The sequence below is a fragment of the Pangasianodon hypophthalmus genome, chromosome 1, assembly GCF_027358585.1.
Source record: "Pangasianodon hypophthalmus isolate fPanHyp1 chromosome 1, fPanHyp1.pri, whole genome shotgun sequence".
NCBI classification, from domain to species: domain Eukaryota; kingdom Metazoa; phylum Chordata; class Actinopteri; order Siluriformes; family Pangasiidae; genus Pangasianodon; species Pangasianodon hypophthalmus.
In genome coordinates this window covers 10,071,839-10,084,663 of record NC_069710.1, presented here as the reverse complement: position 1 = coordinate 10,084,663, position 12,825 = coordinate 10,071,839, and the positions used below count along the sequence as shown (strand labels likewise).

The 12,825-nt window shown below is 44.3% G+C and overlaps 6 non-coding genes across 6 annotated transcripts; all 6 read right to left on the bottom strand.

The window, feature by feature from the left end:
- Window positions 1–6,514: 6,514 nt before the first annotated feature.
- Window positions 6,515–6,628, bottom strand: LOC117598643 (U5 spliceosomal RNA). Its single transcript, XR_004579275.2, has one exon. It is a non-coding gene; the product is annotated as a U5 spliceosomal RNA (small nuclear RNA).
- Window positions 6,629–7,592: 964 nt separating this feature from the next.
- LOC128320778 (U5 spliceosomal RNA) lies at window positions 7,593–7,706 on the bottom strand. Its single transcript, XR_008304366.1, has one exon. It is a non-coding gene; the product is annotated as a U5 spliceosomal RNA (small nuclear RNA).
- A 1,164-nt stretch (window positions 7,707–8,870) lies between these two features.
- LOC128320844 (U5 spliceosomal RNA) lies at window positions 8,871–8,984 on the bottom strand. Its single transcript, XR_008304430.1, has one exon. It is a non-coding gene; the product is annotated as a U5 spliceosomal RNA (small nuclear RNA).
- Window positions 8,985–9,851: 867 nt separating this feature from the next.
- On the bottom strand, window positions 9,852–9,965 carry LOC128320843 (U5 spliceosomal RNA). The gene has a single exon (XR_008304429.1). It is a non-coding gene; the product is annotated as a U5 spliceosomal RNA (small nuclear RNA).
- A 1,153-nt stretch (window positions 9,966–11,118) lies between these two features.
- LOC128320842 (U5 spliceosomal RNA) lies at window positions 11,119–11,232 on the bottom strand. The gene has a single exon (XR_008304428.1). It is a non-coding gene; the product is annotated as a U5 spliceosomal RNA (small nuclear RNA).
- Window positions 11,233–12,097: 865 nt separating this feature from the next.
- Window positions 12,098–12,211, bottom strand: LOC128320841 (U5 spliceosomal RNA). The gene has a single exon (XR_008304427.1). It is a non-coding gene; the product is annotated as a U5 spliceosomal RNA (small nuclear RNA).
- Between the last annotated feature and the right edge of the window lie 614 nt (window positions 12,212–12,825).

The following is a 12,825-nucleotide window of genomic DNA, read 5'->3' as shown; positions in this document are numbered from 1 at the left end:
TTGGGGCCGTTCATATTGTTCATCATACACTATGGTATGAATCTACTGTACAACTGCTCCAACCAGAAAAAAAATTAAGGCTGCAATAACACAAAATAGTAACTACTATACATAATATCATGATAACACGGCATTAGCAGACAATTTATTATATAATAGCAGCTACTCAGCTACTTTCACACGATAATTGTATCTAGTAATCTAGTAATAGTAATTAATTGTAATTAATTGTATCTAATTACTATTTCTCTATCAGTATCAATTATGACTAATTATATTTATATAGAAGTCCATTACATGTTAATCACAAATATGAGGTTAAATATGCACAAATAGTAGGTGTTGCAGAAGCTGCTTGCTGTTGTACAAGTGGAGCTACTGTTCTAAGCATATGTTCTAATTCTTTCCAACTGAAAATTTAATCAGTTTCCCATGTGAGCAGTTGTTAGGTAGAGTGGCTTGCATTTCATAGCACCTATGCAGCAAGACCCTACTGAGATCAGGCAGTTGGTAATGTCAAACTTTTGATACTTTTGTCACACTTTAGCAGCATTTCACCAACACAGATACTCAGCGTATATTCAGAGAAAATGTTCTAGCAACTCTGAATCAGTTGGCTTTCCCACTGACATCACAGTATTCTGCAGTATTTACCAGAAATACTCAAATACCTGAATATCAAACTAACTTTACCAAAGTAAAAGAGACACAATGCCACCACCTTAGCCAAGTCAAACCTCTATGCAGCCCACACAAGCCACTCTACTCTATTGTTAACAGACAGCAACATACCCTAACGAACAAAAGCCATCATAAATGAAATCCCTAAAATATAATACAAAGGTAGGCCCCTCCCTTTTAAGAAGTTATGTCAAGTTATGTCAAGTCCTTGAAAAATCCACCTCAGTAAATTCCACCCTTCAAAGATTTTGCCTGTTTGGGATCCACTATCAAATTTTCTGTTATCCAATATGCTGACAATTACCTATCTACAATCAAAAGCCCAAGTGACTGTACCTGCTGTCCCTCTCATTGTTAAACTAATAAACACAAGCCAAATATGACTGACGTACTGTTGAACAAATCAGTGTGCCTATTACAGTTAAGTATTGAACGTGGACAAGCTAGCACCAATATTTCCTTGAAAATATTAGACCTGATTGCTGGACTAAAACCTAAATATTTATTCATGGGTGTTGATTAATTTGGGGGCCCCATTTTGCATGGATGGACTGTATACCTCATGAAAAATTATGCTTTCAGGCCTTTCTCCCCTTCTCAAATTACAACCAGGCCTCCATGTATGGCTTAGGTCTTTAACTTGATAGTGTGTGCATTTCAGCATGGCACAATTCCCACTCACTGATGAAAGTGAAATGTGATGCAACTGGGAATTACATACACTTCTGATGTGGTCAGCATTTAATTATGTAAAAAGCAATCCATTGCTGATAGTTTTTCCCTGATCAATTCAAGCAAAGACCGAGCAACACAACGATTTGCTTTTCAATGTGATAGATTTTCTTGGTCAACAATGTGAACCAATACCAATTTTTTTCACTAATATGATTTGCAAATTGATTGCAATTTGTCCTGGTATTGAGTTTTCTCCATGCATGCACACACAGCCCTACACAAATTATATACTCCTGCAAACTCTCTCCCTGTATATTCCAGGTATAAGTGGATCAAATTGATATGCATTTATACTGTAAACTCATTAAATGGAGATAAAGCAGCAGGGCTATCTCAAGACTAGGGGTCTCATTTATCAACCTGCGCACAGAACAAGTTCTAAATTTGTGCATCATGTCGTTGGATTTCAGGGATCTCTGTTGAAGTGGTTTGCCTCTTATCTTAACTGGAGAACCTTTTCAGTTAATATAGGGAATTGTTCCTCACCACATGCACAAATATCTTATGGTGTTTCCCAGGGTTCCATTTTGGGACCTCTTCTATTTGCTCTATATATGCTCTCCTTGGGCCACATTATCCAGAAGCATAACTTATCATATCATTGTTATGCTGACGACACGCAACTTTATTTTCCTGTTAGTACAAATGACAGCTATTCGGTGCAAAATCTATTTGATTGTCTCGGTGACATTAAATGCTGGATGGACACGAATTTTTTGCAGCTGAACAGTGATAAAACTGAAATAATTATCTTTGGTCCACCAGTCTCATCCGCTGGTATTGTTGATCAGCTAGGTACGCTGTCTTCCAATTTGCGTGATTATGTCAAAATCCTTGGTGTTATTCTAGATCCTTCATTGTGTTTTGATAAGCTGTTTAATGCTGTTGTCAAAAGCAGCTTCTTCCAGTTGAGATCAATTGCTAAAATCAAGAAGACGCCATCTAAGCAGGATCTGGAAACTGTTATTCACGCATTTATAACATCAAGGTTGAACTACTGTAATTCCCTTTATTTGGGGTTGCCTAAGACTGTTCTAGATCGCCTGCAAATGGTGCAAAATGCAGTGGCCAGACTTTTGACCGGCACTAGGAAGCGTGAGCACAACACTCCTGTGCTTTCCTCTCTTCACTGGCTGCCAGTCAATTTCCGCATTGAGTTTAAAATTTTATTATTTTTTTTTAAAGCTTTGCATGGGCTTGCTCCACCATACATGTGTGATCTCCTTAGTCTGTACACTGCCCCAAGATCTCTTTGATCATCAAGTCAATTACTCCTTTCAGTACCACGTTCACATTCCAAAACCAAAGGTGACCGGGCTTTCTCCGTGGCTGCTCCCAGGTTTTGGAATAGTCTCCCTTTTCATATAAGATCCTCCTCTATTGCTATGTTCAAATCCTCCTTAAAGACTCACTTTTATTCTCTATCTTTTAATTCAGTCTGAGCCTTGAAAATGTCCATTTGTGTCTTGGTATTTTGTATTGTTAAATGTTTTTGTGTATAGATTTGTTTTATACAACTTGTACAGCACTTTGGTTTCAACTTTTGTTGTTTTTAAAAGTGCTTTATAAATGAAAAAACTAAATTATACTAAACTAAACTAGGATTCCTCCAATAGGATTAAGAGACACAATCCTAATTAAACAATATGTAAAAAAGAGGAAAAATAACAGGGAAGACAACAAACTAACAAAAAGGCATGTTTTGCAACTTATATGCTCAGTCTGAGACAACTAAACCAGAGTGTAGCTCAAAGTTAGCACATTAATTCTGCTTCTTTTTTTTTTTTTAATTAAACCAATGCACTTTTACAAAACGAGTTTTCCACACAGACCATTCAAACTCTAACCCAAAGCTTCTTGAAACAGGTAAAACAAAACATTACATATCAACAACACATGCCCTACTCTCATGAAAATGGCAACATTCAATCATAAACTCTCAAACATTTATACCTCATAAACACAAAGAACTATTTACATTCCCCATCCCCATACATATTCATCCCTTAAACATAGTTAACTTCATCGACACACATAACTATTTACATTTCCAAAACCAACAGGAAAAGAAAGAAAGAACAAAACACTCCCCCTAAAGAAAACCTGTAACCTCGAACCCCGAAACTCTCGCCCACTATCCTCTTCTCCCCACCTCATCGGTGAGGCCACCAAGGTGCTGCCACCACCATGGTCCCTGAAAACACCCCACCCTCCCCTCCTCCCACTCCTACCCTCTCAAACCCTTCTCCTCCTTTCTCTCCTCACCCCAGCTTCCTAAGCCTGGCCCTGGACATGTGGAGACAGGCTCCGGATGCACTCGAACCTTGCGCCCCACAACACACGCTTTGCCACTGAGATGGCTTGCCACAATGGCTTCGCCACCTCTGGACCCATGTGCTTCAAGCCCCTGCCGTACAACATGAGGTCGCGGTGTATGACCGCTCCCCCTTCAACAGACCACCATTCTGACACCCGTCTCCAGAATGGAGTCACGACAGGGCACGACCACATCGCATACTCAATTGTCTCTTTACCTCTGCATACAACTGGACACAGGTGCGTGACATGATCCATGCCGGTACAAGCGTTCTCTTACCGGGGTCCCTTCTGTCCCAGCTCTCGGCCCTGACTTGCAACATCCTCAGGGCGATGTCCCAGTTCTTTTGGGCACTGCCTTCCCTCCAGAAGACAACCCCCAAAATCTTGAGCCCATCCTGGCACAGAGAGAACCCCCCCGGGACGTTGGTCCTTCCTGCCCATACTCCTGCATACAGGACCGCGGACTTACTGCGGTTGACATGCGCACTGGTGGCCTCCGAAAAGGCCTCCAAAACACGGCCCACCACACAGAAGTCCTCCTCCCGGCCAAGAAACAACGTCGCGTCACCGGCGTACACTCACACCTTGGCCCTTGTACCTTTTATGAAGAAGAGTGATGTGTCCTACTTTGGTGGATGGAGGTAGAGATCCACTCTCCATTGCCTCCCCGTAGACGGTCAACAGATCCGGGCCAACCAGTGGCCAGAATTTCCGGTACCATTCAACTGGCAAACCATCTCCACCGAGGGCGACACCGGTCCTCAGGGAGAGCATGGCTCTCTTCACCTCCTCCAGAGAGACCTGGCCCTCCAGCTCTGACATGCACTCCTCCGGCAGCCTGCCAGCAACAGCATCCAGAAAGCCTGCCGCGAGGTCCTCCCTCGACTCTCTTGCTCTAAAGAGGTCACAGTAAAAGGACCTGGCCACCACCAGCGTTCCCTCTGTCGATGTTTCCACCTGAGTACCTTGCCTCAGGCCCTCAATATAGGACCCCCGCTGGCGGCTTTTAATGCTGTTGAAAAAGAAGCACGTTGGCCGCTCGTCTTGCTCTAGCGCCTGCTTGCCGGCCTGGACAAAGCAACTGTGGGCCTCAGCCTCATAGTGGGCCCTTAGGGTCTCACTAGTGTCCCTAAGCTGCTCTTGATCTCTGTCTTGCCAGACCATACACAGAACCCTGGACCATTGCCTGGCCCTCTCCCTCTTCCTCCTTGCCATCTCCTGGCCCCACCAGCAGCACAGAATGGCAACCTTCTTCTTCAGGTCTTCCCACCATTCATGAGTAGCGTACAGCACCCTCATAAGCAGCCAACCTGTGTAGAGGTGGCAAAAGACTCTACCGAAGGAGGGGTCCTGTAATGTGGCTTGATTCAGCCACCAAAAACCCCGTCCTCTCCTCCCTTCCGCAATGGGCAGCGGCGATACAGGTGCTCCACGCTCCTGCATAGGTTGCAAGCTTTCTGAGCTCCACGCTCAGCTACAGCGTGGTCCTCAGCCCCACAGAGATGGCATCTCGACCTGGTGCAGGCCTGCTTAGTATGGCATAACGCTCTGCATCTCCGGCAGTAGACAGGCTGGCCCGGGTAGGAGGAAGCCCCGGTGAGAGCCGATGGAGAAGCTCCCCGGAAGGTGGAGCAGGCCCCCAGGAGCTGCCGGGTCCACTCTAAGCCTCACCAGGGACCTCCTCTTGCCATTACAGATCTTGAATCATTCTCGGATCCTCTCCCCTGCAGACACTGATGAGCAATACCAGCCCAGGAAAACCCTGATGTCCTCATCTGCAACAAACCGTGATGGGGAGCTCATCCATTGTGAAAAGTGACACAAATCGCAGACCCCGAAGAACCTCCTCTTTGGGATGGCAAGAGCACTGGTCAAAGAAAGCAGAGCAGTCCTTAAATGTAGCGAAGGTAATATCCAGAAAGCGAGATGACACGAAGTCCTGCAGGCAGAAAATTTTAGATGCTGACAGGCCACGGAAGTCCCACAAGATCGGCAGCACCACCCAATCCCAGCGAAACTGCTTCTTGACGTCCACAGCAGCATCAGATCGGAGTTCCACCCTCATGGAATGCCGAAGATGCACCACACAGGACGGCGGAATATCGCCCTCGCCGGGCATATCAGCACTCCTCTCCAAGGAAATCGTTAGTAAAAGGCAAAAGATTTATACGTGAATGAAGAGAAACCATTTGCCCATTTTCTTGGGCAGGAGCTATAAAAGATATCAGGGTGAGCCTGAGTCAGATATGGGCTACAGATTGCATTAAGACCTATTTTGCCACCTCCTTTTTCCACTGAGCAGTGCTGAACCAATTACAATTTACATCTGTTTTTTTTTTTTTTTAAAGTACCATAGGGTACTTTGCTTTTCTTTGGCAGGAGCTATAAAAGATATCAGGGTGGAGGCAGGGTGCTCAAGGTACCTTACCCTGAGCCAGATTACTAGTTCCCAATCACTTATAGAGATAGCCATTTGTTCCCATTCATTCATTCACTCAGTCACTGACTGTTGAAGCCATGTTGGAACTAGCTGTGGGTCTGGGGTTCTGTCTCGTACTTCACTCTAGCTGTCCCTATTGTTCTGGTCTTTGCGGTGTTCCTAGAGAAAGAACCAATCTAGACAATGGGTGGTAGCGGTTGATTTGCCAGCCTTGGATGTGGGGAAAAAAAAGTAAGGCTCTTACCTGTTTAATTATTTATTTATTCATAGATTCCCTCACTTAGACTCCATCCCCGACAGAGCCTTGGCCATCTCTTAGGCCAAACCATGAAACGGCCAGCTTCGCAACAGGACAGCCCAGATAAATAAGTAGAACTCATCAACATTCCACCCCACAGAAATCTTTAGGAAAAGGTGAAAGATTTACGTGTGAATAAAGAGAAACCTGAGCTACAAACCAAGAAGGCCCAGGCCTCCGAAACTCTTTTGGAAAGCTAGAAAGCTGGCCCAGGGTGAGGTGGCTTGTGCCGACCTCGTACACCTTGATGGCTTTGATAGCTATTGCAAAAAGGCAGAGCAGCAGCTATAGATGTAGGATTTGTTTAGAGTCAGATATGGGCTACAGATTGCATTAAGACCTATTTTGCCCCCTCCTTTTTCCACTGAGCAGTGCTGAACCAATTACAATTTACATCTGTTTTTTTTTTTTTTTAAAGTACCATAGTGTACTTTGCCTTTTTTCATTGGCAGGAGCTATAAAGGCCTCAGGGTGGAGGCAGGGTGCTCAAGGTACCTTACCCTGAGCCAGATTACTAGTTCCCAATCACTTATAGAGATAGCCATTCATTCAAAGTCATTCATTCCTTCACTCAGTCACTGACTCACTGACTGTTTAAGCCATGTTGGAACTGGCTGTGGGTCTGGAGTTCTGTCACTTACTTCACTCTAGCTGTTCCTATTGTTCTGGTCTTTGCGGTGTTCCTAGAGAAAGAACCATAGGGTGCTTTGCCTTTTTTCTTTGGCAGGAGCTATAAAAGATATCAGGGTGGAGGCAGGGTGCTCAAGGTACCTTACCCTGAGCCAGATTACTAGTTCCCAATCACTTATAGAGATAGCCATTCGTTCCCATTCATTCATTCATTCATTCACTCAGTCACTGACTGTTTAAGCCGTGTTGGAACTAGCTGTGGGTCTGGGGTTCTGTCTTGTACTTCACTCTAGCCGTCCCTATTGTTCTGGTCTTTGCGGTGTCCCTAGAGAAAGAACCAATGTAGACAATGGGTGGTAGCGGTTGATTTGCCAGCCTTGGACGTGGGGGAAAAAAAGTAAGGCTCTTACCTGTTTAATTATTTATTTATTCATAGATTCCCTCACTTAGACTCCATCCCCAACAGAGCCTTGGCCATCTCTTAGGCCAGCTTTGCAACAGGACAGCCCAGATAAATAAGTAGAACTCATCAACATTCCACCCCACAGAAATCTTTAGTAAAAGGTGAAAGATTTACGTGTGAATAAAGAGAAACCTGAGCTACAAACCAAGAAGGCCCAGGCCTCCGAAACTCTTTTGGAAAGCTAGAAAGCTGGCCCAGGGTGAGGTGGCTTGTGCCGACCTCGTACACCTTGATGGCTTTGATAGCTATTGCAAAAAGGCAGAGCAGCAGCTATAGATGTAGGATTTGTTTAGAGTCAGATATGGGCTACAGATTGCATTAAGACCTATTTTGCCCCCTCCTTTTTCCACTGAGCAGTGCTGAACCAATTACAATTTACATCTGTTTTTTTTTTTTTTTTTTTTTTTAAAGTACCATAGGGTACTTTGCCTTTTTTCATTGGCAGGAGCTATAAAGGCCTCAGGGTGGAGGCAGGGTGCTCAAGGTACCTTACCCTGAGCCAGATTACTAGTTCCCAATCACTTATAGAGATAGCCATTCATTCAAAGTCATTCATTCCTTCACTCAGTCACTGACTCACTGACTGTTTAAGCCATGTTGGAACTGGCTGTGGGTCTGGAGTTCTGTCACTTACTTCACTCTAGCTGTTCCTATTGTTCTGGTCTTTGCGGTGTTCCTAGAGAAAGAACCATAGGGTGCTTTGCCTTTTTTCTTTGGCAGGAGCTATAAAAGATATCAGGGTGGAGGCAGGGTGCTCAAGGTACCTTACCCTGAGCCAGATTACTAGTTCCCAATCACTTATAGAGATAGCCATTCGTTCCTATTCATTCATTCATTCATTCATTCACTCAGTCACTGACTGACTGACTGTTTAAGCCATGTTGGAACTGGCTGTGGGTCCGGAGTTCTGTCACTTACTTCACTCTAGCTGTTCCTATTGTTCTGGTCTTTGCCCTGAGCCAGATTACTAGCTCCCAATCATTTATAGAGATAGCCATTCGTTCCCATTCATTCATTCACTCAGTCACTGACTGTTTAAGCCATGTTGGAACTAGCTGTGGGTCTGGGGTTCTGTCTTGTACTTCACTCTAGCCGTCCCTATTGTTCTGGTCTTTGCGGTGTTCCTAGAGAAAGAACCAATGTAGACAATGGGTGGTAGCGGTTGATTTGCCAGCCTTGGACATGGGGGAAAAAAAGTAAGGCTCTTACCTGTTTAATTATTTATTTATTCATAGATTCCCTCACTTAGACTCCATCCCCAACAGAGCCTTGGCCATCTCTTAGGCCAAACCACGAAACGGCCAGCTTTGCAACAGGACAGCCCAGATAAATAAGTAGAACTCATCAACATTCCACCCCACAGAAATCTTTAGGAAAAGGTGAAAGATTTACGTGTGAATAAAGAGAAACCTGAGCTACAAACCAAGAAGGCCCAGGCCTCCGAAACTCTTTTGGAAAGCTAGAAAGCTGGCCCAGGGTGAGGTGGCTTGTGCCGACCTCGTACACCTTGATGGCTTTGATAGCTATTGCAAAAAGGCAGAGCAGCAGCTATAGATGTAGGATTTGTTTAGAGTCAGATATGGGCTACAGATTGCATTAAGACCTATTTTGCCCCCTCCTTTTTCCACTGAGCAGTGCTGAACCAATTACAATTTACATCTGTTTTTTTTTTTTTTTTTTTTTTTTTAAAGTACCATAGGGTACTTTGCCTTTTTTCATTGGCAGGAGCTATAAAAGATATCAGGGTGGAGGCAGGGTGCTCAAGGTACCTTACCCTGAGCCAGATTACTAGTTCCCAATCACTTATAGAGATAGCCATTCGTTCCCATTCATTCATTCATTCACTCAGTCACTGACTCACTGACTGTTTAAGCCGTGTTGGAATTGGCTGTGGGTCTGGAGTTCTGTCACTTACTTCACTCTAGCTGTTCCTATTGTTCTGGTCTTTGCCCTGAGCCAGATTACTAGCTCCCAATCACTTATAGAGATAGCCATTTGTTCCCATTCATTCATTCACTCAGTCACTGACTGTTTAAGCCATGTTGGAACTAGCTGTGGGTCTGGGGTTCTGTCTTGTACTTCACTCTAGCCGTCCCTATTGTTCTGGTCTTTGCGGTGTTCCTAGAGAAAGAACCAATGTAGACAATGGGTGGTAGCGGTTGATTTGCCAGCCTTGGATGTGGCGAAAAAAAAGTAAGGCTCTTACCTGTTTAATTATTTATTTATTCATAGATTCCCTCACTTAGACTCCATCCCCAACAGAGCCTTAGCCATCTCTTAGGCCAGCTTTGCAACAGGACAGCCCAGATAAATAAGTAGAACTCATCAACATTCCACCCCACAGAAATCTTTAGGAAAAGGTGAAAGATTTACGTGTGAATAAAGAGAAACCTGAGCTACAAACCAAGAAGGCCCAGGCCTCCGAAACTCTTTTGGAAAGCTAGAAAGCTGGCCCAGGGTGAGGTGGCTTGTGCCGACCTCGTACACCTTGATGGCTTTGATAGCTATTGCAAAAAGGCAGAGCAGCAGCTATAGATGTAGGATTTGTTTAGAGTCAGATATGGGCTACAGATTGCATTAAGACCTATTTTGCCCCCTCCTTTTTCCACTGAGCAGTGCTGAACCAATTACAATTTACATCTGTTTTTTTTTTTTTTTTAAAGTACCATAGTGTACTTTGCCTTTTTTCATTGGCAGGAGCTATAAAGGCCTCAGGGTGGAGGCAGGGTGCTCAAGGTACCTTACCCTGAGCCAGATTACTAGTTCCCAATCACTTATAGAGATAGCCATTCATTCAAAGTCATTCATTCCTTCACTCAGTCACTGACTCACTGACTGTTTAAGCCATGTTGGAACTGGCTGTGGGTCTGGAGTTCTGTCACTTACTTCACTCTAGCTGTTCCTATTGTTCTGGTCTTTGCGGTGTTCCTAGAGAAAGAACCATAGGGTGCTTTGCCTTTTTTCTTTGGCAGGAGCTATAAAAGATATCAGGGTGGAGGCAGGGTGCTCAAGGTACCTTACCCTGAGCCAGATTACTAGTTCCCAATCACTTATAGAGATAGCCATTCGTTCCCATTCATTCATTCATTCATTCACTCAGTCACTGACTGACTGACTGTTTAAGCCATGTTGGAACTGGCTGTGGGTCCGGAGTTCTGTCACTTACTTCACTCTAGCTGTTCCTATTGTTCTGGTCTTTGCCCTGAGCCAGATTACTAGCTCCTAATCACTTATAGAGATAGCCATTCGTTCCCATTCATTCATTCACTCAGTCACTGACTGTTTAAGCCATGTTGGAACTAGCTGTGGGTCTGGGGTTCTGTCTTGTACTTCACTCTAGCCGTCCCTATTGTTCTGGTCTTTGCGGTGTTCCTAGAGAAAGAACCAATGTAGACAATGGGCGGTAGCGGTTGATTTGCCAGCCTTGGATGTGGCGAAAAAAAAGTAAGGCTCTTACCTGTTTACTTATTTATTTATTCATAGATTCCCTCACTTAGACTCCATCCCCAACAGAGCCTTGGCCAACTCTTAGGCCAAACCACGAAACGGCCAGCTTTGCAACAGGACAGCCCAGATAAATAAGTAGAACTCATCAACATTCCACCCCACAGAAATCTTTAGGAAAAGGTGAAAGATTTACGTGTGAATAAAGAGAAACCTGAGCTACAAACCAAGAAGGCCCAGGCCTCCGAAACTCTTTTGGAAAGCTAGAAAGCTGGCCCAGGGTGAGGTGGCTTGTGCCGACCTCGTACACCTTGATGGCTTTGATAGCTATTGCAAAAAGGCAGAGCAGCAGCTATAGATGTAGGATTTGTTTAGAGTCAGATATGGGCTACAGATTGCATTAAGACCTATTTTGCCCCCTCCTTTTTCCACTGAGCAGTGCTGAACCAATTACAATTTACATCTGTTTTTTTTTTTTTTTTTTTTTTTAAAGTACCATAGGGTACTTTGCCTTTTTTCATTGGCAGGAGCTATAAAAGATATCAGGGTGGAGGCAGGGTGCTCAAGGTACCTTACCCTGAGCCAGATTACTAGTTCCCAATCACTTATAGAGATAGCCATTCGTTCCCATTCATTCATTCATTCACTCAGTCACTGACTCACTGACTGTTTAAGCCGTGTTGGAATTGGCTGTGGGTCTGGAGTTCTGTCACTTACTTCACTCTAGCTGTTCCTATTGTTCTGGTCTTTGCCCTGAGCCAGATTACTAGCTCCCAATCACTTATAGAGATAGCCATTTGTTCCCATTCATTCATTCACTCAGTCACTGACTGTTTAAGCCATGTTGGAACTAGCTGTGGGTCTGGGGTTCTGTCTTGTACTTCACTCTAGCCGTCCCTATTGTTCTGGTCTTTGCGGTGTTCCTAGAGAAAGAACCAATGTAGACAATGGGTGGTAGCGGTTGATTTGCCAGCCTTGGATGTGGCGAAAAAAAAGTAAGGCTCTTACCTGTTTAATTATTTATTTATTCATAGATTCCCTCACTTAGACTCCATCCCCAACAGAGCCTTGGCCATCTCTTAGGCCAGCTTTGCAACAGGACAGCCCAGATAAATAAGTAGAACTCATCAACATTCCACCCCACAGAAATCTTTAGGAAAAGGTGAAAGATTTACGTGTGAATAAAGAGAAACCTGAGCTACAAACCAAGAAGGCCCAGGCCTCCGAAACTCTTTTGGAAAGCTAGAAAGCTGGCCCAGGGTGAGGTGGCTTGTGCCGACCTCGTACACCTTGATGGCTTTGATAGCTATTGCAAAAAGGCAGAGCAGCAGCTATAGATGTAGGATTTGTTTAGAGTCAGATATGGGCTACAGATTGCATTAAGACCTATTTTGCCCCCTCCTTTTTCCACTGAGCAGTGCTGAACCAATTACAATTTACATCTGTTTTTTTTTTTTTTTAAAGTACCATAGTGTACTTTGCCTTTTTTCATTGGCAGGAGCTATAAAGGCCTCAGGGTGGAGGCAGGGTGCTCAAGGTACCTTACCCTGAGCCAGATTACTAGTTCCCAATCACTTATAGAGATAGCCATTCATTCAAAGTCATTCATTCCTTCACTCAGTCACTGACTCACTGACTGTTTAAGCCATGTTGGAACTGGCTGTGGGTCTGGAGTTCTGTCACTTACTTCACTCTAGCTGTTCCTATTGTTCTGGTCTTTGCGGTGTTCCTAGAGAAAGAACCATAGGGTGCTTTGCCTTTTTTCTTTGGCAGGAGCTATAAAAGATATCAGGGTGGAGGCAGGGTGCTCAAGGT